Source organism: Haemaphysalis longicornis, unplaced genomic scaffold (genome assembly GCF_048455015.1).
Source record: "Haemaphysalis longicornis isolate Haplotype H1 unplaced genomic scaffold, Haemaphysalis longicornis Haplotype H1 scaffold_9, whole genome shotgun sequence".
In the NCBI taxonomy this organism is placed as follows: Eukaryota; Metazoa; Arthropoda; class Arachnida; order Ixodida; family Ixodidae; genus Haemaphysalis; species Haemaphysalis longicornis.
Genome location: NW_027526460.1, coordinates 42047921 through 42070855, shown reverse-complemented (window position 1 = coordinate 42070855; position 22935 = coordinate 42047921). Strand labels below are relative to the sequence as shown.

Sequence of the window (22935 nt, the reverse complement as noted above, 5' to 3'; positions counted from 1 at the left end):
TCTCACTGTTTCGTGTCTCAGAATCTTGTGAAGACCTGGCCGACCAGGCTTTTTTCTCGCGCTGTAGGCGCGTCAAGAACAAAATGATGCAACATGTTTTTAATTATCATTGAAGTACATACACAGGTGAACATATGGGGAGAATTTCAACAATAGCCCCGCACGGGGCACCTTGAGTAATCTTGGTGACGGTACTGGCGATACCGCGGACCCCGAGCCCCCAAACATAAGCTGGATCCAACCGTGGTGATGTGTTTTTAAGGTGAAGGGTAGAGAAACCTCTAACGGTGGCCGTCGGAGCCCAGGTCAAGCTCCGGCGGATGGGCTCCCTGTCTGTTTACCAGGCAGGGAGCTCCGGGACCTCCTCAGCTATCAGGGTAAGGTTGTGGAAGAAAGTACCCCCCGTCTCCCTGCTTTTATACTATGCTTTATGGTATTGTCTAAAACCCCCCCCAACCGTGATCGGTCCCTGAAAAGGGGCCGCACCGAAGTATCCTTTCCTCCGTTGCCGTCGTTAACCTTTCCTGAACCGGACCATTTTTCTCGATTTCTTGTGATGGAATCCCTCAATCCAACCCACCCTCTTGCATCTCAGTCAGTCTTCTTGATCGCCAAGTATCTTGAAGCCATAGTATGAAAATCGTATAAATGCAAAAAACAAAGGTCTGGTGAACTCTTAATTGAAATAAATGACAAGCAGCAGTCTGCAAAGCTTCTAGCTCAGACTAGACTGGCTGATCTTGACATCCGGGTCACACCCCATCGGAGCCTCAACAGCTCGCAGGGTGTGATATCCGAGACAGACCTCCTGAACGAAACCGATGCGGATCTCCTTGCCGGCTTGAAGGATCAGGGCGTCACTGCCGTGAGACGCATCACCATCCGCAGAGACGACAAGGAGATTCCCACCAAACACATTATCTTGACTTTCGACCGCGCAATTCTTCCACAATACATAAATGCAGGTTTTATCCGTTGCTCCATCCGTCCGTACATCCCGAACCCGCGGCGCTGTTTTAAGTGCCAGCGGTTCGGGCATGGTACGAACTCTTGCCGTGGCCGAACGACGTGTGCAAAGTGCGCGGCGCACGATCATCCGAGCGAGAACTGCTCAGCCGAAACTCTCACTTGTGTAAACTGCGGGGGGCCGCATGCGGCATACTCCCGCAAGTGCGAAAAATTTCAACTAGAAAAGAAAATCATCAACATCAAAGTCACTGAAAACATCACCTTCCCAGAGGCGCGAAAGAGGTTCGCCTCTTTCCCCCTGGGGAGGTACGCCGACGCGGCTCGCCGGGGGGCGGAGCGGCGTCTCGTTTCCACAGGGACCCAGTTCAGCGAGTCTGACCTGGTCCCTCGCCCGCCCCCCCCTGGGTTGCCTCTGGCAGCCCAACCCGCCACCACGCCGCTTGCTGAGGCAGCAGCGGTTGTGGTGGCAACCTCTTCCGTCGGGACCGGTGCCGCTCCCGCCTCTGTCTCCCCGCCCTCCAGTGCGTTGGAGGGTACAGAGGTGATGGACACCACGGGCCCCGCACCGGTTCCCACCGCCACCGCACCGCCTGTGCCACCTCTGGCGCCCCGGACGCCCTCGGCGGTGGCGGCTCAAACGAAGGGCTCCCGAGGGGGGGCCAAGTCCAGGGGGCCCGGTCCGTCGGGCACCCCTCGGACATCCGATGACGAGATGGATGTCGGGCCGTTCCTGCCTGCAACGCAGCGCAAGGAACGCGTCCCGACGCCAAAGCCTCCCGACAAGCCAAAAAAGGCGAGAGTCACAGCCCCGAAAGACGACACATAAACAAACACACACACTCCAGTAGCTCTCACACTAAATAATGGGAAGAGAAAACATAATTCAATGGAACTGTAGAGGCCTTCTTAAAAATCTTGACGATGTATACGAAATACTGCATGCTAATCAGCCAAGTGTGATGTGTCTTCAGGAGACGCATTTGAATTCCAAGCACACAAATTTCTTAAATAGGTACATGGTCTTCAGAAAGGACAGGGATGGCTGCACACACTCTTCGGGCGGTGTAGCCATAATAGCCCGGAAATCCCTAGCATGCCACCCTGTCGCTCTCAACACCGTCCTTGAGGCTGTAGCAATACGCACAATAATTTTTAATAGGTTGATAACGGTATGCTCCATATACATTCCTCCTGATGTCACACTTTTGAGCTCTGACTTCGAGGCGCTGGTCGACCAGCTGCCCGAACCGTACATCCTAACAGGCGACCTTAATGCACACAACTCTCTTTGGGGCTCCTCCAGAACGGATGCCCGAGGTCGCCTGTTGGAGAAGTTTCTTACATCCTCCGGAGCATGCCTTTTCAACAAAAAACAGCCTACATATCATAACTTAGGACACAATACATACTCTCATCTTGACTTGGCTATTGGTTCCGCAGTTCTCTTTCCATGTCTTGAGTGGGGTGTGGGCACGGACCCATATGGTAGTGACCATTTCCCCACTTCATTAACGTATATAGGTATAGGCCCGAGCAGTCCATCTTCCCATAAAAAGTTTAATGAATCAAAAGCAAACTGGAGCACATTCACACAAACATCTCAACTACACCACACATCCATAAAGCACCTACACGTTGAGGAAGCCGCCCAACTCGTCACGGCGCACATCCTCGACGCCGCCGAAAAGTCCATGCCCCAGGCCTCCAGTGGGTCCCGCAGCCCAAGGAGGCCCTGGTGGAACGAGGACTGCAGGCGGGCGCGAGAGGCCCAGAACAAGGCGTGGGGTGTCCTTCGCCGGTACCCCACGTCAGATAACCTCATTTCTTTTAAACGGGCAAAGGCTTTTGGGAAGCGAGTGCGTCGTGAGGCGAAAAGGGAGAGTTGGCGCGCGTTCCTCACTTCCATAAACTCATACACGGACACTCACAAAGTCTGGACACGAATACGAAAACTAAAAGGACAACGGACACACAGCCTGCCCCTGGTTAGTGCAACAGGGGACACACTGGAAGACCAGGCTAACACACTCGCACAACACTTCCAACACGTGTCCAGCTCAGCACACTACACTAATACTTTCATGCAACACAAAACTAATGCAGAAAAGAAGCCCTTACGAGACAAGAACAAGTCGAATTCTGCTTACAACTCTGAATTCACACTTCATGAGCTGAAGGTTGCTCTTTCCACCTGTAAGCCCTCAGCTCCAGGGGCAGACAGCATTACATACACCATGATACAACACCTACACACAGACACTCTTGAGACACTCCTACACCTCTACAACATAATATGGCTTTCGGGGCAGCTTCCAAGGTCTTGGAAGGAGGCTATAGTTGTGGCCTTTCTGAAGGAGGGGAAGGACCCTTCCTCTCCCGCAAGTTATCGTCCCATCGCCCTGACAAGCTGCCTGTGTAAGCTCCTCGAGAAGATGATAAACCGTAGGCTAGTGTACTTTCTGGAGTACAACGGTCTTCTCGAGGGCTGCCAGGCAGGCTTCAGGGTGGGGCGATCTACCAATGATCAACTTCTTGCACTGGAATCCTACATAAAAGATGCATTTGTCCATAACCAGTTCTGCCTTACTGTATTTTTTGATATTGAAAAAGCTTATGATACAGCCTGGCGCTACGGCATCCTCAGGGACCTTAAGTCATTTGGTGTCTCTGGCAACATGATGAACACTCTTTGTAGTTATTTGGCCGAGCGAACCTTTCGAGTGAGGGTTGGCGGTGCACTCTCCACTGTATATTTGCAGGAAAATGGTGTGCCGCAAGGTGGAGTTCTAAGCTGCACCTTGTTTATAGTTAAGATGAACTCCCTCCGAAAGTCATTGCCGCCGACCATTTCCTGTTCCATCTATGTAGACGATGTGCAAATATCTTTTAAATCCTGTAACCTGTCAATATGCGAACGTCAAGTACAACTCGGTGTTAAGAAACTAGCTGGCTGGGCGGACCTTAACGGGTTTAAACTGAACCCGGCCAAGAGTACTTGTGTTGTATTTTCCCGCAAGCGCGGGATTAACGCCGACCCTGAGATTGCGCTTAACCGTGCACCTATTCCTGTTAAACGGGAGCACAAGTTTTTAGGTGTCATATTTGACAACAAGCTCACGTTCATACCTCACGTCAAAACACTAAAACATAAATGCCTCAAAACACTAAACATTCTCAAGGTCCTCTCCCACCAATCCTATGGTGCAGACAAAGAACTGCTTCTCCGGGTCTTTACCGCGTTAGTCGGGTCTCGATTAGACTACGGCAGTGTCGTGTATGGGTCGGCATCGAAAACAACGCTAAAAAGTCTTGATCCAGTACTGCACCTGGGTCTGCGCCTTGCGTCGGGTGCGTTCCGCACTAGCCCAGCCCAGAGTCTATATGTTGAATGTAATAAGTGGTGCCTTGAGTACCAACGAACGTATGTGGACTTTCTGTACGCTTTTAAAATTTCATCTTTGAATGACCATCCTTTTAAACGTGTTCTTAATGATACATCCACATCGCCACTGTTTGTAAATCGCCCCTCTGTTCCTTTGCCGTTCTCACTTAGAGTGAGACAGGAAGCTTCAAATTTCGACATCTCCTTTTTAGACATTCACACATCTTCTTTTACTGACGTCTTACCACCCTGGCAGCTTCAACCTGTGTGTTGTGACTTGTCTTTCACGAATATTGATAAAACCAGGGTACCACAAACTGCAATTTTGCAGCACTTCTTGTCCCTCCAGTACAAGTATCAATATGCAGAGTTTTATAGTGATGCATCAAAAACTGCAACCATAGTGTCTTGCGCTGCTCATGGACCAAACTTTGATGCATGCAGAACCATGAGCACATACACCACAATTTACTCAGCTGAAGCATATGGCATATTACTCGTTGCACAACACATTCTTGAACACAAAATCTCGAAGTCCATCATATATACAGATTCCTTGAGCGTTGTGCGCGCATTGGCATCGTACAAGCCATGCAAAAACAGAATTGTCCATATGGTTTTCAACACTATTATGTCTATATATGCCCAAAAACTTGTTCTGGTGTTGTGCTGGGTTCCAGGCCATGCTGGGATTGCTGGCAATGAGGTTGCGGATCAGAACGCCGCAGTTGCTGCACAAAGGAACACAGTAGATATAACAATGCTACCACAGAGTGACCTTAAGCCACAAATTCGACAACACCTTCGTAGGAAATGGCAAGCACAGTGGAATGAACAGACAGATAACAAACTACACGTAATAAAGCCACACTTGGGACGATACACAACTGACTCACACAACAGACACACGGAAGTCACCTTGGGTAGGCTGCGGATAGGGCACACCCATGCGACGCACTCGTATCTGCTGACGGGATCATCTAGACCCCAGTGCAGCAGGTGCGGAGAGGCCCTATCCGTAGTGCACATACTAATCACATGCAAGGCACTTCACACAACACGACACAAACACTTCAGATTACTCTACAGACAACATATTCCCCTACATCCGTCGTTTTTTCTAGGTGATGATGCCATTGTTTCCGTGAAACGTGTGTTTGAGTTTTTGTCAGAAGTCAAGTTTTTAAACCTCATTTCCTATCATGCATAATGAAATCTGGCCCTATACACCAGTCATGCTCATTGTCGTTTTGTGATTTTACTTTTGTTTTGCTGAGTTTACGTAGGGTTTAAGGTTTCACCCCTCATATATCACTATTGTTTTGGCGCTCTTTGCCCCAGTTGGCCTTGCGCCATAAACATCCAAACATCATCATCAATTTCAACAATAGTGAAACCTTTTTTTAGATAAGCCTCTGAACTTGGAGTGTTTTCGTTTTTTTTAAACTCGTGCGTCAGTTGCTTTTTAACCGTAGCTTACACAGACACAATATTTACGGCCCTTATTTTTGGTTGCCAGGAGCAGCCCTCAATACAATTTGAACGCTATAGCTCCAGCACTTACGATAATACTGGCTTCCAAAGTACAGAACAAAATGGTTTCTGAGCAAGATTTGGAAGTTTATTAGAAAAATATGTTTTTCTAGCCAATCATATTTTGGGGGCGAAATGTACACCAGGCGTAGATTAAGCATAAAAATTACCATTCTCGGCTGATGTGCATATTTTTTGGTAGACGTCACTAAATTTGGTCACGGCGCAGGGGCAGGTAGCAGCCGGAGTCCATGCAGGTGCTTTCCAAATTTTTTTTTTCATTCGGGCACAATTTTTTCCACCGAGAATATTTGCGAATCCGCACATTATATACATGCGGGAATGAGGTAAAAAATTTCAAGCGAATTGAAGAGGTCGACAGCCAAGCTTTGTTCGATCTTATCTGAAATGACTCCCTTGTTATTGATATTGTATAACCCAAGTCATGAATTAAAAATCGGCACTCGGTGTACAGACCACCCCGCCAGACTTTCCAGACGTCAGAGTTTCTGCTATACCCAAACTTAAAGTTTGTGTTATCACTTTTGGACCATCATATTGGGATTAAAGCCCAACATATAACACCCAAGTGACCCAGTTAGTAATCCAGGTGTACACGTCTCTACAAGTGTAATTGCATGGAGTACCCTGCACAGAACTATCGGGCAGTCAGATGCCGTGTTTGCAAACACAACAACCTGTTTTGGGGACTTAAAAATGATCACCAGCTTTCGAACCAAACAATGTAGCTCCTGAATGACTTGTCCAAGTGGTATGCTGCACAAGAGACGCTCTGCGTGCGTTTCTCTTGCTGGGCATGATGCAAAGTTGCCTTCACGTGACTTCTCATTTGCGCATTGCACCGAGTAAATTTGTCTGCGTTTACCAGCACGCTGTTGCGGAATTACTGTAGAATGTTATAGTATGCTTTGCATGGTGCTGCAATAAAGCACACCAAAGATCACAGCTGACCGGCACAGCCACCGTACCAGTGTTGTTCATATCTAACGGTGGCACTATGTTCTGCGGCCAAGAATGGCTTGAACTTCATGCATCATGGTGCCCTGTGGGGTTGCTATGTTATTACATAGCTACCAAAGCTGGTTCAGGAATCAGGCTCAAGCTTTCAGTGGCAGCATAGAGTTTGTCACAAAAATATACTTCAGGGGAAACAGGTGATTCCAATTGCATAAGCTTGAACACTTGTTACTGTGCAGTCTGCTGATAACAATATAGAATCTGAAGAAATGACTTATAACCAATCATCCCAGCACATCTCTACTCTCATAACAAGATGCTGCCCAACATTTTTATAGCACCTGACTCAAATTTTCCACTTGCGGTGCAAAATAAAAATTGCGCAGCATACGGTTTGAGAAATAACGCCTGCATTATATTACGGTTAACGATAGCCTGAGCGTTCGGTGTCAGTTCATTTCACTTCTGCCATGTGCACAACATACAGATTCTGTGCATACACTGTTCACGTAGCATGACCATGTGAATACTTTCCGTCCATAATTCTGCTGCACCAAGGACGCCATTGCCAAGCACTAACGGAAACACGGACTAGTTTTTAACCCCTTCAGCATTATTTTAAAGTGTTTTAAATATGGCGTAGAAGTTGTAAATGTATGCACGAGAAAACATCTACATTTCCGTTGTCAACCTTGGTTAACCAACACACATTATGCTTGCTGCATCTCTTTTGTAGCAGGCAAACTGCATTATATGCGCACAACTTATTGGACGACTTATTGGGGAATGGTACGGGGAGTTCGAGCAGCAGTATTTCCAAGTTTAACGGAACTGTAGGCGCTTCGTAAATTTCAGCCAGTAGAATTGGTTTGGAAAGCTTGTTAAAAATCAATTGAGACTGTGAACTGCACAATGAACCAGGAGAACGTGTGAACAGTGTACCCCAGAATACATCCATAATGTACCCTTAGCCTCTGCGATAGGGTACGTCCAATGTTCCTTAGACACAACACAGGGTAAATTTAGTCCCTTCAATAAAATTTTCTGTGAGTGGAATTAACTCAGAAAGAGCTGTAGAAGTATTCACAGCATTTTTCTGGTTTTAAGTTCACCTGTGAACCTACCAAAATTCTAACCTTAATCCCAGACAATGAATTTACATTCTCACCACTATGCTTGCTGTATCGTAAAAAATGAGCACAAAAAGAAAAGGAGTTTTGTTGTACATAAAAAACACCTGTCAGTGTCATGCATAAGCGAATTCCTGACAAAAACATGCCGCCAAACAGTTTGTGTGAATTGATAAAAAGGAACAAAATAGCACAAGTAACAGTAAAATAGCTTGAAGAAGCCAAAGAATTAGCAAAAAAAGTGTAACAAGATGTAAGAAACAGTGCATGACTGCTAGTTCTGCTACATGTAAACTGATTTGCGTAACTTTAAAAATTCTGAACCAAATGTCATGTTCCCGATTTTTTCTACCCCTTGTTCCTTGAAAGAGCTGCAAGTCTGCCAACAACCACAGAGCATAACAAAGAAAAAGAGAAGCAGACTGTGGTTTTGTGCCCCCACAAAGCTCGACTCCAGGGTGAACAATCTTGCCATTCTATAAAAACATTTGGGGAAATGGACATCCACCCATAATAATCGATTGACACCCATACCTACGCGCATAGCAGACGGCAGCAAACAGCCTTGCTCACTGTTCACGGTGCATATCCACATCAGGTTTTTAAGATGCTATGATACGCACAAGAAATAAAACCAAGTTCGTGATTTCATGTACTGAGAAGCACCTAGAGACAATCCTTGATGATATGAATGACGCCAATTGAGGACGTCACTTTTCCTGCATTACTTTTTACTTTATTATTGCTTTTTGCTTGATGTTATTCCTCCTGTTTCTTAGAATCACACCAACTGTGTACATTTTTGGCAGGCTTCACAATGTACAAAGAACGAGTTTTGGAAAAATACCCAGTACTACCTGAAATCATATTTTCACTAATTGTTGTGGCATGTGTGAGGGTGTGGCTTGCTCTGTGCATGCCAATAAGGGTGATGAAGTATTTACCTCCACAACACAGAAGAGCGACGCAATTTTCTCTTTAAAAAACAGGCACATCAGGGGAAAGAGACCGATGAGCAGCGCCCGTGGACGACTTTGTTCTCATGCTGCCCCGTCTGTCTGAAGGAGCCACTGCAGTGATTTCTCCGTTTTGACATGGTGTCGGAAAAATGCATGAAGCAGCTCATGATCTTCCACGCTCGATTCCGAGAACAGTCCCCGCAGTCTCGTGCCAGTCAGTCTGGAAAAAGAACGAACAAAAAAGTGCCAGCACGATCATCAGCAGCCAGCAGGATAAACAAGAACTTTATTTAATGGGCAGCCGGGGCAACTATAGAAGTGGAGGATTGTGCGCTTGCATTATTGTAAAATGGACAGTTAAATGGCTATTCTTTATTGTGAAGCATAAAACGGCTGGCATGTCATTGTGTAACTGAATTGTGCTTAATTTTTCGTCATCTTTCCGTCATTACAAAAAATTTTAAATCGCAATGCCACAATTGCCCACAAACACTAACACAAGCATGAAGATTCACAGTGCAAGCATCTAACAAGCGAGGTTTTGTGCAAGAAGCCTGATGTTAACAACCAGGGCTCACAGAAAACAAGTAGTGTCTGTGACACCAGTGTCGTTTGACAGCAGCACGAAGGCTTTGACAAAATGTGTAGAAAGGCTCTGAAGTCGTACATACACCACTGCAATGAGATGAAATCAACACCTTAGGTTTACAAGCCTTATCAAGCCAGAGCCCAACATTTTATGACCAGCTGGATGAGAGATGAAGCAGCCCTAACAGTGTTAACTATCAGGTAACTAGCAGCACTTTGTATGCCATCCACTGCTAACTTTCAAAATCTTTATCAACGATTCTACCATTTTATTCTCATTAGCTCGGACAGCGTGTGTAAAAAAGCATTTTTTTTGTAACGAATTCGAATATTCTTCAATAATCAACCATACACTGCAGTGTGGCTTTACTTTGGTGCTTACGTAATATACGTAATACTAATGGCAATCATGAGCTTCGGTTAGACGTAACTTTTCTGAATAAATGTGTTTTCTCAGTCCCATCAGATTGGTATTAATGAGTGTAGAAACAATTACTGCATGCACAATTCATGAAGTACCTTTCGAAGAGTGCCAGGAAGTGGTGCTGCGTAAATAGAAGGGGCCACTCTTTTTGCACATCGCTGGCCTTCGTGCCATTTGTGTTGATAGTAAGCCGCACCGATGCATAGAACGTTGTGAACAGGTGTTCCTGAAGACGTAGATCCTGCTCCTCCTCTGATTTTAGGCTTTCATCCATGAGAACCTTCTTTGCCCTTTGGACCCACTACTAACTGAAAGGCAAACATGGAAGAAAATACACCAAAAAAAGTAGCTGGGGTCAAACTTCATTTGTAGCACAAAGGCACTACCGTGAACCATCGAAGCAACCACGATGGATTCCGGTATGCCCGACATAAACTTAGATACTACGCTTTCTCAGTAGAACTTAAATCGAAAACAAAAATTGCACCGCTAATTTTGTTAAGTGGTGATTTGACTATGTCATATCACCTTCTCACAGCTTTCTAGAAAATCTACTCGGAACGCGAGCTAGGCGATATATAGCTCAAGGCTTATAGCGTGCTTTGCTTCCTGGTTTCACTGTGGTGAATTCGTTTGCAAGGAACTTTTTTTTTACTTCACTCAGATACACATTGGCTGCTGCTGGGTAATACTGCAGCGGTGCCAATAGCCACACGACGGAACAATAGAGCGTCAATTTTGCAATGTACATCAGAAACATGTACCGCAAAGGCCAATATCGCATCAACCCTAACACCTTATTTTGAATGCACAGATACATTTAAATTTTCTTTTTTTCCACAAACAGTGCAAGAATAGAACTTCCTAAAAGACTCTGTATAAGGATTCACTTTGGTTGTTTTGATAACTGTGTTTTGTTTGGGTCTGTAAACCTGTTCTTGTGTGTCGAATTCTTTCCTTTTTCCTTTTTCATTTCTGCCTTACTTTAGTGCCTGTATATGTACTTTTTACTTGTACCATACGTGCCAACCTACTTGGACCTGCGAAGGTCTGCAGTATGCAATAAATGAAATGAAATGAATGGAGAATCGCTTGCCCGCTCGCAGAAAATTCCCTGCGCCACGCCGTGTTTAAAGGTGCAACGCCAGTCGCGCGCTAAAGGCCGGAAATTCCCGGCGTCAGAAGCACGTACACGCCTCCTAACTTCATAGCTTCTTAAACGGGAAGCATTAGCATTTCAAGCGTGTTTTGCCCATGACGATGTTGAGGACAACGTATACACTTCACGTACGCTAAAAACAACCTATACACTAAAAACAACCAATTTAATCCGACTGCCAGCTACGTTATACAAGGGCATCGCAATACCGGAGGCGATGACAAGGGGTACACCTTCGTGGGGTGCTCAGATGGCGACTGCCCGGCGCTCCGCTTCCCGCCGCCGGCGAAAGCCCGAGGATCGGTTTTCAACTTCAAGCCGCGCGGCTAACATTCGTAGGCCGCAACCGCTGAATAAAGCACTGCATGTGCCTGGGGCAGCTGGTATGTATGTAATTTTATTCTGCGCTTTCGGGTGAACACATTTCTACCACGATCGGTCCGGCATTGAAACTGGCCGTCCTCCATGTCTTTTTTTTTTTTTGTCCAATCCCGGAGGCAATGAAATGACCTTGCGAAACACTCACTTATATTTTTGATTTTTTTTGCATTCGGAAAACAACGTAAAGTAAGTTGGTTTGTCCGCACGACGCAAACGCTTTGCGGGAAAGCCCTGCGCGGCACACTCCTGGCGTGCAGCGACTTTACACAAAAGCCAAAAATTGCACTGACAGCGCCACTAGAGTTATCAACTCCCTGCTTCATGTGCTAGAAACTTCTTATAATATATAAGACGCTATCTATAACTCAAAATCACTGCCGCAAAAAAGCCTTCGCCCGCCCGGCTGCTACTGTTTGATGCCACACTGCGCCTCTTCGATTATCAACCTTCGACTCGCCGCGGACTCCCCGAGGAACAATCCGGCATTCGTTTTTCCCATATATCACAATGGTTTCAAGAATTCTCGGAATACCCGTGCACTACCCGCGGCGAGGTCGAGACTAAACAGATGAGTCCCGCTATCAAGACTTTGAATAAGTGCCGCAGGTAAGCGTTCGCTCGCCCGGCGCGACGCTATCAGTGGAATATCACGCTCCCACATCGCGAACAAACAAACGCTTGCGCAGTACATTCACCATCCCCATGTCACCTCACTCTCGCTCACTCTTCTCCCCCCAAACGGCTGCCTTCAAGCATGCGGTGTAAATACGTTTCAATCGCACTTGCAAAACAGAAACCACGTTAGGCTTAAGGTAATTAGGCGCCGCATCAGCGACGCACAAGAAGCGGGTAGCGCATCGTATACCTCAGTTATGAATGGCTGAATGGTACATACCTTGCAAAACGATCTTGTGTGGCGCAAAATCCATACAAAGCTCGGCTGCCAGACGCAGTCTTCGGTACTTGAAATGACGGTCGGAGTGTAGACCGCACTGACGACGCGGGGAACCTACGTTGGCGGGAACCCCAGCAGATCGCCGCTCCCGGCATCCGCGCCGCGATAAAGTGTCGTGTTCCGCACTGCGTGCGCGGCTCATGTGGCGATGACGTCCGCGGAAAAATAAAGGCCGCTGAAATGCGAGACGTTATTGAGACCTCGGATCAGCCGCAGTGTGTGTGACCCCTGCGACAAAAACACTCGGGTAAAGTGCGTCTCCAGGCGTAGTTTCCCACACATATCGGATGTTGTTACGTAAATAGAAAATTTGCAGTGCTACGGTACAGTTCCTGTTACTTGGATGGAACAGCAAAGTGGGTGTAATATCGACGAACATTACATGTTCCATTGCCGTTTCCACGTAAATTGATGGTTTTTTTTAACAGTGCTGACGGGCGGTTAACCGCGTCCCTTTTCAGCCACCGTACAAGGTGGCCCCCGGGAGAAAAACAAAAGCCATTTTGGCGGTGTTGCGCATCCCTTTGAGCTGTGACGATGCTTTTAATTCTCTGTAAAACTTGCGCAGAGTGATGGGAGAATATTGCGAAATGTCCCTGCTCTACGGGAACTTTTTGTTTCTTTTTGGAAGTAAGCTAGAAACTAGGATTCTGGACCTTCCCCACTCGGCTGTCCTATTTTGACGCCACGCCATGCCATCCGGCGGGTTGTAGCTGAGGGCAAAGTGCTTGCCTTACGGTATACCCAGGGGGCCGAGAACATGGAGATAACTGGCCGGACTAAGGCCTCCCATGAACTAAAGAGTGGAGAACACGGGGATGGCCTTACACGGACCTCGTCGCGGAAATTGGCCTGGTAAAATGAGGTTAGAAAAATTATTTACCTGTGGTGGGAAGAAACTCGAGCTTCCGACCAGGTGCTAGTCACCTCTTGAGGCCTCCACGTCACTGCGGCTCTGTGGGCAACCACCACCGCCCCATAAGGGGGAGCTCTCAATAAATGTTATCTCTCTCCTCTCTCTCTCTCTCTCTCTCTCTCTCTCTCTCTCTCTCTCTCTCTCTCTCTCTCTCTCTCTCTCTCTCTCTCTCTCTCTCTCTCTCTCTCTCTCTCCGGTCTTGTTTATTACAGCTAAGCTGTTAGCCTCTTGTTTGTCGTTTTTTTTGTAGGAGCTCGTATATGAGTAATAAGTTAACCAGGTCTACAAACGCGATCAGGTATATTGGCCAAGACGTTCTTGGGGTTCACTGACGTGGCTTCGTGGTCTAACGACGTTAACAGGTGTGCCGCAGCCTGGCGTGCGGTGAGCTTTAAGTTGCTTGAAACAACGTTAGGATCAACGTTAGGATAGCTACCGTTATGCCACAGAGATGTATCGCACAACGCTTACCCTCGAGAATTTTGGTTTCCAACCGCCTACATATTCTATGGGCCAGACCACAGTGTGATGTTAAGCTTTTAGCTACTGTGAAAAGGGGCCCCGCTCGTCGGTTTCCGTGGTACAGGCCTAGCATCTCGGGTTTTGACGCTAACGGCGGAATTCGAAACCCAGTATTTCTGAAGATTTTGTTTCAAAGCATTTTTTTACTGTAAAATGTCCTCTTAAGTCATATCTGCCCATTATTTGTATAAACAAGGCTGAATCAGTACCTTTTAGGCCGGTTTTGATAAAAAGGGTTCAACAGTATACCGTGGTGCGCCCCAAGAATAGCGCTGAATCTTGGTCTGGTCCACGGAATAGGCACTGCCATTTTGTTTCATGTGAGCCCCAATCTGGACACGGCGTTACCGACGCAAAGGCGTATTCACAAACCATATTCAGTAAGAGACCGCGCCTGTTTGGGGCCCGTTTCACAGACAAAACATACCTAACGCAGATGGAAAGCATCCCAAAGGAAATATTCACACGACAAAACCCACCCAAAACAGGGGAAGCATCGCAACCCTAATTTTTTAATTGGGGCTGTTTTCATGCACATAACGCTTACCACATCTAGCCTTTGCTAACGGGGCAGTTGAAACGGACATAAATGAAGAAGAAGCCTTACAAGTAAATAATATTCTGATACCTCACCATGGATTCAACCTCACAATGGATAAAATAACGCTAATGTACAAGAATATTCAAGACCAAACCACTGAGAAGTTCATTCAACCAAATATTCAACCAAACCACTGAGGAGTTCAAAACAAATTACAAAACAAGATCCGATCCTAGCCCAAAGGGAACGAAGAAGTCGAAATTTTGTTTATAATGCACAAATCTGCCATAAATAGGTACAGCGCGTGATAAAAAGAAATTAGTTTCAAGTAAAACAAACAATGAAATTTAAAAAAAAAACGAATCCTGAGGTATCTGAACCTGATTCATGTGAGTGATAGCCAGAAACGGGGTATCTATGCCCCAAAACCAGTTTTTTATCTTTACTGCATGGAAAATTTGCAATTATTACACAATACAAAATACAATAAAATACAACGGGAATGCAAAAAAATGTAAAATGGCGGTTTCCGACTCAAGGGGATTGGCCGAGAAATGGGTGTTTTACCGATACAAACTATATCGGTTTTGTAAAAAAAGAAAAATAAATATTTAGATATGGGAATTCATTAGAAGTCTATATTGTATTTGCGTTTCATTTTAGCTTTTGTTTCGTCGTCTTTTGGCACGAATTACTTAAACAAGCAGACTGTTGAACCAAGCCACAGCTTCCCTAGGAGCAGAGTCCTGCGCGGCTGGTGTGCATCGGTCGTACCCATGTGCCAGCACTCTGGCGCCTCATGCGGTGCGCACTATGCCTTAATTTAGGGATGAAGCCCCTTAGGGGCTGGGGCTGTTGGCGTCTGTTGTCGTCGTCGCCGTCGTATCGGCGTCTCATGTAGTCATGGTACTAAAACACCAGGAATGGAATGGAATGGAATAACGACTTTATTGAACGCCTGCAACAGACACAGTGTGTTTGTTCACTGCGCCCGAACGTAGCCACTCGTCGATCCCGACTTCACCCCTACTCGGACTACCCCTTCGCTACTGCTCTTTTAGGCCTCGCGCTAGAACGTAACGCGTACTAAAAATACACCGGGACACTTGTTTACACCTCGCGCTAGAATTCTTCGTGCTCCAAAGACATGAGACCTAGCAAAGCTGTATACCTCTACCCTCCATCGGTTTCATCTCCGTTGGCAAAAACGCCAAGGCGTAAATGATACACTTATAACACTGCATGCTTCACCCCTCCCCAGGTTTCACGTTAGTGGAAATGGCTCATTTTTTTTTTTTTTACGTTTAGAATGTATAGTTTTGTGAAGAGGGCACATTAGCCATTCCAAAGTCCCGATTCCTGGCCAGAAGAAAGGAACAATAATGGCGACAATGATTGTTTCACCGCTGCCAAATCGCGGGGATAGAACAAAAGATTTTGGGCACGTGGGCTGACAACAGGAAACAAAGCCTAGCCGTTAAAACCCTGCTTACATTTCTTAGTGACGCCTCTGTGGATTCTCGGCTCTAGGTTGCGACAAAAGTTAACAGACTGCGACATAATGTCTCAGTATTTTTCTTTTTTTCTTTTTCATGGACTATAGTAATGTGCTGCAAAGTGGACTGTAATCATGTGAGTCAGTGCCTCGTTGTATGTGAGACGTTTATTGGTTTTCCTGCTTGTACATAGTTCAGTTGTCGCTTTCATTATCATTTCCCATACCTCCCATATTCAATCCTTTCTCTTTCTGTCCGGCAGTACCCTCCCCCCTGAGGGAAGTAGCAGGCCCAAGATCAATTTCTCAGGCCGACCTCTTCTCTCTCTCTCTCTCTCTCTCTCTCTCTCTCTCTCTCTCTCTCTCTCTCTCTCTCTGCAGAGCCGCGTTCGAATCCCTTGAAAGCTCAAAGGGGTGTTTTAATTGTTCTGTGCAGTAGCGGCCATTTTCTATGGCCCTAAAACTACAACGGTGGTTTTGGGGTGAAGAACCTTAGGGGCTTGGCGTCTCCTGTCGTCGTCGTCTCCTGTAGTCACGGTAAATGGGGTTGTCAAACGATGGTAAAAAAAACAAGCGTATAATATATAAAACCAGTTCAAAATAACTATAGTTTAAAATACAGGAATGATAAGGATTTAATTGCATTACTAACCGAAATTTGTTAAATTCCGTCTCGCAATTGGTTTCAAACGCCAGGTTTTCTCCTGTAAAGCACACTTCTTAGCATGCTGCGGCGTGTGACACGAAGACAACTTAAGGTCAGTCTGTCTCTCATTTAATTGCTTAAATCCGGATCAGCGCAAGAGAGGGCGCCACCGCCTCTGCAAGCACGCGATTGCTCCTTTCACAGGCGCTTCTCGGCGCCCAATCAGCGCGCGCAGTGTGGCAAGAGAGAGGCAACAGCGCGCGTTGAAATCAGAAGTCAGAAATCAGAAAAGGTTTATTTGTGCGAAATATACATCGCAGGAACGCTCTTTTCTGTGATGGACGCTTTCCCATTAGCAGCGATTTGATGTGGGAAACACCGGCGCACACTGCATGCGTCGCCCCTCCCTAGGTTTCCTGTTAATGAAGATGGCCCGGGATTTTTTCGCAGAATGAGACCCTTAAGGCTTTCGCCATAAAATTACACTCCGGTTTTCAATAGAAGTGCGTATGAACATTTGCGTAAAAGGAACTTTGCAATGCTCAGCCTGACACTCAGCAATGTAGAGAGGGGAATAAGACAAAACATAATAAGTTGTATACAACCAAAATAACGTATCAGGCAAGGTCAGGTAAACGTTATTGTCAATTACTCTGCAAAAAGGGCTGATTCCTGGGAGAGTGATGTCGAACCCTTCCCGTCAGACGAGAAATACCGCATGAATGTTCCACAAGGAATAATGACCGCTGCTTCTCTATAGCTACTGAAGCCAGGGTCAGTTAGCCCGTGGACAATGACCGGCAGGCTGGGGAATCTTTTTTTTTAGATATACCCTTACGGTCAGCGCACGCACGGCTGCGCAACTTGTTTTCTGAACGGACAACTAACGTGGCGTTATCTCGGTCGCTGAGCGACTCGGTGGCCGTCAACCGGATGCCGGACTCGTCAGCGTGCAGGACAGCACGTGTTCACACGTCCACAAATTATGGGCGCGCTCTAAGAGCACGTCGTGCCTACGCACAGCACGAGATGCGCGCGCAGGTATACGCCGTATCGCGTTCACCAGACTGCCTCGCTGCCTCCTCGCACGCGTTCATCGTATCTGCGCGCCATTTGCCCGCTGTTTTCATTACCGTTTTAGACTTGTTTGCTGCCTCTTCATTGTTTTTCATTCTTTGATAATGGGCTGACCATGCGGAGTAAACACTTTTGTTTTTGTAAGAGGACAAAAAATAAAGCATAAGTGCTCCAAAATATAATGGTGAAGCTTGGGTGACTTACAAGAGCAAGCAAAGATCGGGGCTAATTCAAAATATGAGCGAACGGAGCTATGTGTTCCATTATCTAATTAGCCCCAATGTAACCTGCTTACGCTCACGTTATACGAACTTACTGCTTTCCGATTTAATGTCATGCGGGGTGGAGATACGGTTTCCGTTTTTCTGTTGCTCTCTCCCTTTTAAATCGAATCACTGACCAGTACCGATAAGTAAACCCTGAGTAGCTTGAGCTCGTGCAGGCTAAATCGTTTTAGTTAAAACGCGAAAGGTTTTCATGAGAGTGGGACGCAATGGCAGCGTTGTAGTTTGATTGATTGATTGTGGGGTTTAACACGCCGGCGCTACACAGGCGATGAGGCGCGCCGTAGTTCAGGGCTATGCATTAATTTTGACCACTTGGGGATCTTTAACGTGCGCCGAAGTCTCGAACACGCGGGCGTTTTCGCTTTTCCCCTCCATCAGAAAAGCGGCCGCCGCGGCCGGGAATCGAACCCACGTACTTGGTCTCAGCAGGCAGCGTTGTGATGTGCTATACATCAAAAGTTGCATTAAAGGAGGAGCAAATGATTTGCAGGCACACTGCCCCTACGCTGAATAGCGCAGAAACAATTCCTGTACCTGCCGCAGCATTTTTTTTTGTTGATGAAAAAACAATTTAAGCGCATTGGAACACCACGGGAGCGTTATAGGTGTGTCGAAAAGATTGCTCGAAGCCAGCGCAGGTCGCACAAAACCTAATCGCTGAAATGACCACCAACAAATCTTCAATGTCAATTATAAGTAGAGAAAATGCAGCAGAAATTCAGGAGGGAGTATTCCAGAAATATTTACTGTCATAGATCACGACCATGCGGTGCACAAGCGAAATTTAGTTCCCGTTATCGATAAACAGTAAATGGTCCAAGTTAAATCGGCACCTAACAATACAAGTGCAAAGCTTCTCATGTCCATGCACAGCGTTTGCCTTGCATAAATTTTGGCTAGAATAGCACACCCTATAGAGGATCGCTTTTATCGAAATAAAGCAATCAACGGCAGAAAACGCCCAGGCTCTTGAATTTCGCCCTATTTAAAGTGCATCATACAGCAGGCTCGTGGTTTTGTAGTTTAATGATTAATGTTTATCCTGCTTTCGCATTAACGATTTGATGAGCAGTTACTTTACCGTTACCTGCCCTGGTTGTAAGGAACTTACCTCAGAAAGGTGTACCGTCTTTTGCTGTTATTTTGCCGAATTCTCCTTGTTCTATGCGATACATTCAAGATCATGTATTTGCTACTGTGGTTCAACGCCGTAAACAATATTTGTCCCTTTACTTTAGTTACGGATTGAGTCTCTTTCTGGAATACATCTTCCTGCAGGTACAATTTTCATAATCATTTTATCACAAGAATAAAACTACTTCTGACTTCTGGTTTCTAAAACATAGCGTAACGAGAATTGGTACATTTAAATGAACATTCAGTTTATTTACAAAGAAGTCTGTTCGTATCCATGCTTGCGAAAGGTATGCCAGAGCAAGACCTCACTAGAGAGGTGGGTTATTGATTAACCTGTACGTACGCTTTGTTGCGCTTAGTTATTGATTTATTTAATTGTTTATTCATCTACGTTACAGGTTCTATAAGAACGTTCGGTAGGCAAAAAGGTAAACAGTTTACTTTTGTGTTATGTACAGATAGAGGGCTATGCAGGACCCAAACACAAATGCATACATAAATGCATGCATTTAGCATAGATACGTACATACATACCTACATTGTTGTAATTGTTGTTCACCCCTTACTCTATGCCCTACCACGGGCCTGTAAGGTATCTTGAATAAATAAATACGAGCAGGCACGCATAGATACATACATACGTACATGCATATACATAATACGTGCATGCATAAATACGTGCATACGTACATACGCAGGTACGTACATACATACATACATATGTGGCAGCACGAGGCAGTGTGGCAGTGTGAACGCTGAGCCACAGAACAACACATATATTTACACCAGAAGGCAGCAGCTGACAGGCCAACGGCAGCTATGCCTGGCTGAACGCTCGGAGTTCCTAGGAGCACTGACCGCTCGCACTCTGAATCTACACATACTGCTGCTACACATACATGCTGCTACACATAATGCAACACATACACACGTACGTACGTGTGTAACGCGTAGATGTCTGCCGCTTTGCTGATATCTACTTTCATTTTAAAGACGATAGTCTTTCTTGGGCTACCTAAACACAGAAATTTTGGTCTGTCTGTCTGTCTGTCTGCGTTGCTAGGCAACGCCCAGGCGCACTGAGCATAAGCAGAGAGGTTTTCCTGATGCTACGGAGGTGCGCCCTCCTCTCTCTTCCTGATAATTTTTCCCTTGAGTTCTTCTTATTTCAGGGCACTACCACGTCTCAACGCGCCACTGCATCCCCGTTTCTTGACAAGCACACCGAGGAGTTGCCAACTGAGTAGGCCCGCACATACAGATGTATACATCTTGGCAGGCTGCATACGAAATGTTCAGTGTGGCAATAAAAAAACAAACAAAAGAAGACGTCAGTCCAAGCGGGGAATTGTTTGCCTAGAGCCTGCGCACGCCCTGGGCAAACGAAGGAAGGTGTCTGCCCAGATAAGTCCACTAGCATGATGTCCAATTCGCGTCGGGCAATCTGCGTTTTGACAGGGAGTGCTTTATGCACCTGCGCACACGAAATTCAGAAACCCCAAAAGCCTCTCGCGGCGCGCAGAAGGGAGTTGATGGGCACCCTTGCTCGGCTTTCCAGGCCACACGATTGGCCGTTCGAGGAGACCCTGCCATAGCGTATGCGTGCTTCTCGCCGCAAGCGTGATCAGGCAGCCCATAAACACCGCCAAACGTGCGTACCCAGCGGTTTCCTGTCACTTCCGATGGGCCCTGGCGAACCGCTGAATGACAACTCGTCTACATGCGCGCGCCTGCGCACGTGTAAGCTGTCGGCGCGTTCTTATTTGTGGAGCGCTTCTGCGCGGCAAGCGACCGCGCGCTCTCCCGGGATCAATGGTGGTGTATGCCCACCTATAGGCGGAGCAGTTGTTCTTCGATTAGGGGGGCGTATAAAAACGAAGGTATAGGTGAGTCTAGGCTGCACGGTAAACCGTCACGCGAATAATAAAAGCAGCAGCAACAAACAAAGCCGCAGACAACAAAAAGCCGCAGCACCAAAAACGTTTTGGCAGCTTGTGTCCCACTGCAATGTGTGGTGAAGTGCAACCACAAAAAAAAAAAAGGGAAGCTGAAAAACTGATAAAATCCGGGCCATCTCCACTAACGTGAAACCTGGGGAGGGGCGAAGCATGCAGCGTATAAGTGTATTCTTGGTGCCTTGGCGTTTTTGCCAACGGAGATGAAGCTGTTGGGGGGGGGGGGGTGGTAGAGGTATACAGCTTTGCTGTAAAAGTTTCTTGTCTTTGAAGCACGAAGCGTTCTAGCGCGAGCCGTAAACGAGCGTCCCGGTGGTTTTTTAGTACGCGTTATGCTCTAGCGCGAGGCGTGAGCGAGTTTCCTGGTGTTTTAATAACGTGACTACATGAGACGATGATTACGACGACGACGACGACGAAAGGAGACGCCAACAGCCCCAGTTCCTGAGGGGCTTCGGCACGACGTCTCCATAGTTAAGGTACCCACGCGTTTTATTCATTTATTTATTTAGTGCGCCACACGAACCGGTATAAATACCCGTGGAAACTGAGTTCCTCCGTGAAGAAAGGGCACCCATGCCATGGGTACTCTTTTCCCGTTCCTCCAATGCGAATGTATATTTTAAATGTCTCAGGCGTCTTTAAAGATTGGCGTATATGTCTGCTCGGGCACCCTATGCGTCGCTTGTACATATTTCCTCGGAAACGGGAACCAATGCTGTTTACACTGTAACTTCGCAAGGGGTACAAGCTATCTGGATTGTGGCGCTGTCCTTGTGTATGCCGTGATTCCGTGTACTGTGGTATAAAGCTAGCTGCAGTTCATGGCAAGTCGCATAAAATGGGCTTGCCACACCACGACTTCTGCTATTGATCTGCAGCACTTAGAACACTTATCTTGGCAGAGGCTACACAGTGTATCGTTGGCATCGCTGTCGTCTATACGTAATTTGAAAGGACATAAAAGTACAAATACGTAAAAAAAAGCATAATCGAGACGCTTTCAAGCGACAAAAACGCCCGTTGTTTTGTAACCCATAAAATTACCCTGTTTCAGCAGCTAGATCCCTTGCACAAGATGCACAAAGTAACAGCAGGTAGTAGCTCTTTTGTGCCCAGCCGTGAAGCATTACATAATAGCGGAGTGGGTTCGTCCTTGAAGCATTTTAATGGTCTTATTCCATGAGAAAATAGCTCTGGTTATTACCTTCGCATGTAGGAAGATGCGAGCATATTTTCGTACTTTTGAATGTCGAAAAGCTATGCTGAACTTCGCACCAGGAAAAGCGTTTAAATGCGTTGTTAATACAATATACGACTTGTGAGGAACGTTGATGATATGGAAGAAAACTCACGCCACCTATATGCTATCCACCGCACAAATCACGCCGGAACATCGAAGTTCCGCGCCCTTCTCGCGGCGTTGTCACCGAATGAGCTATATCACATGCCTCGTTATTGAACTGGCGCAATTACTATCGACACCGCGCTAGCTGCGCAACAATGCGCGAAGGCGGTGGAACCATTAAAGCCCTGTATACGTGCGCTGTAGATAAGGTACCTGCATACATTTGCCCCCCACCACCCATGCGGAAGCATGTGTACATCCCGAAACCATGGCAGCATAAACGAAAAGGAGCATGCCGGCCCATAAAAGTGATTTGTGCTCGAAAGGAAATTGCACGTTGTCGTTTTACGCAATCGCTGTCGCAGCCCGGCGAACCGTTTACTTGGCCTGAGCGAAAACTGTTGGTGGCTTCCGTGCCCCGGAATAAACTCCATCCTCGCGCGGTAGATCAAAAACGCGTACTTAACGTGCTCGGTAACCTGTCGCTGCGAGATTCATTGCCCGACCAATTGCCGGCTTTAGTCATCGGCGGAGTTCGGCAACCTTGTAACCG

The 22935-nt window shown here is 46.5% G+C and overlaps 2 long non-coding RNA genes across 4 annotated transcripts in view; one reads left to right on the top strand and one right to left on the bottom strand.

The window, feature by feature from the left end:
- Positions 1 to 22935, top strand: part of LOC144151588 (uncharacterized) — a 255230-nt gene that overhangs the window by 184792 nt on the left and 47503 nt on the right. The window contains exon 3 of one of the 3 annotated variants that reach the window (XR_013318911.1): positions 20252 to 20386. The exons of the other annotated variants lie outside the window; for them this stretch is intronic. This is a non-coding gene — a long non-coding RNA (uncharacterized LOC144151588). Of the gene's footprint in view, positions 1 to 20251; positions 20387 to 22935 lie in introns of those variants that run through there. 3 annotated transcript variants of the gene reach the window in all.
- Positions 9034 to 12507, bottom strand: LOC144152656 (uncharacterized). Its single transcript, XR_013319202.1, has 3 exons — positions 12399 to 12507; positions 10059 to 10271; positions 9034 to 9171 (listed from the first exon to the last, which is right to left on the bottom strand). It is a non-coding gene; the product is annotated as an uncharacterized LOC144152656 (long non-coding RNA).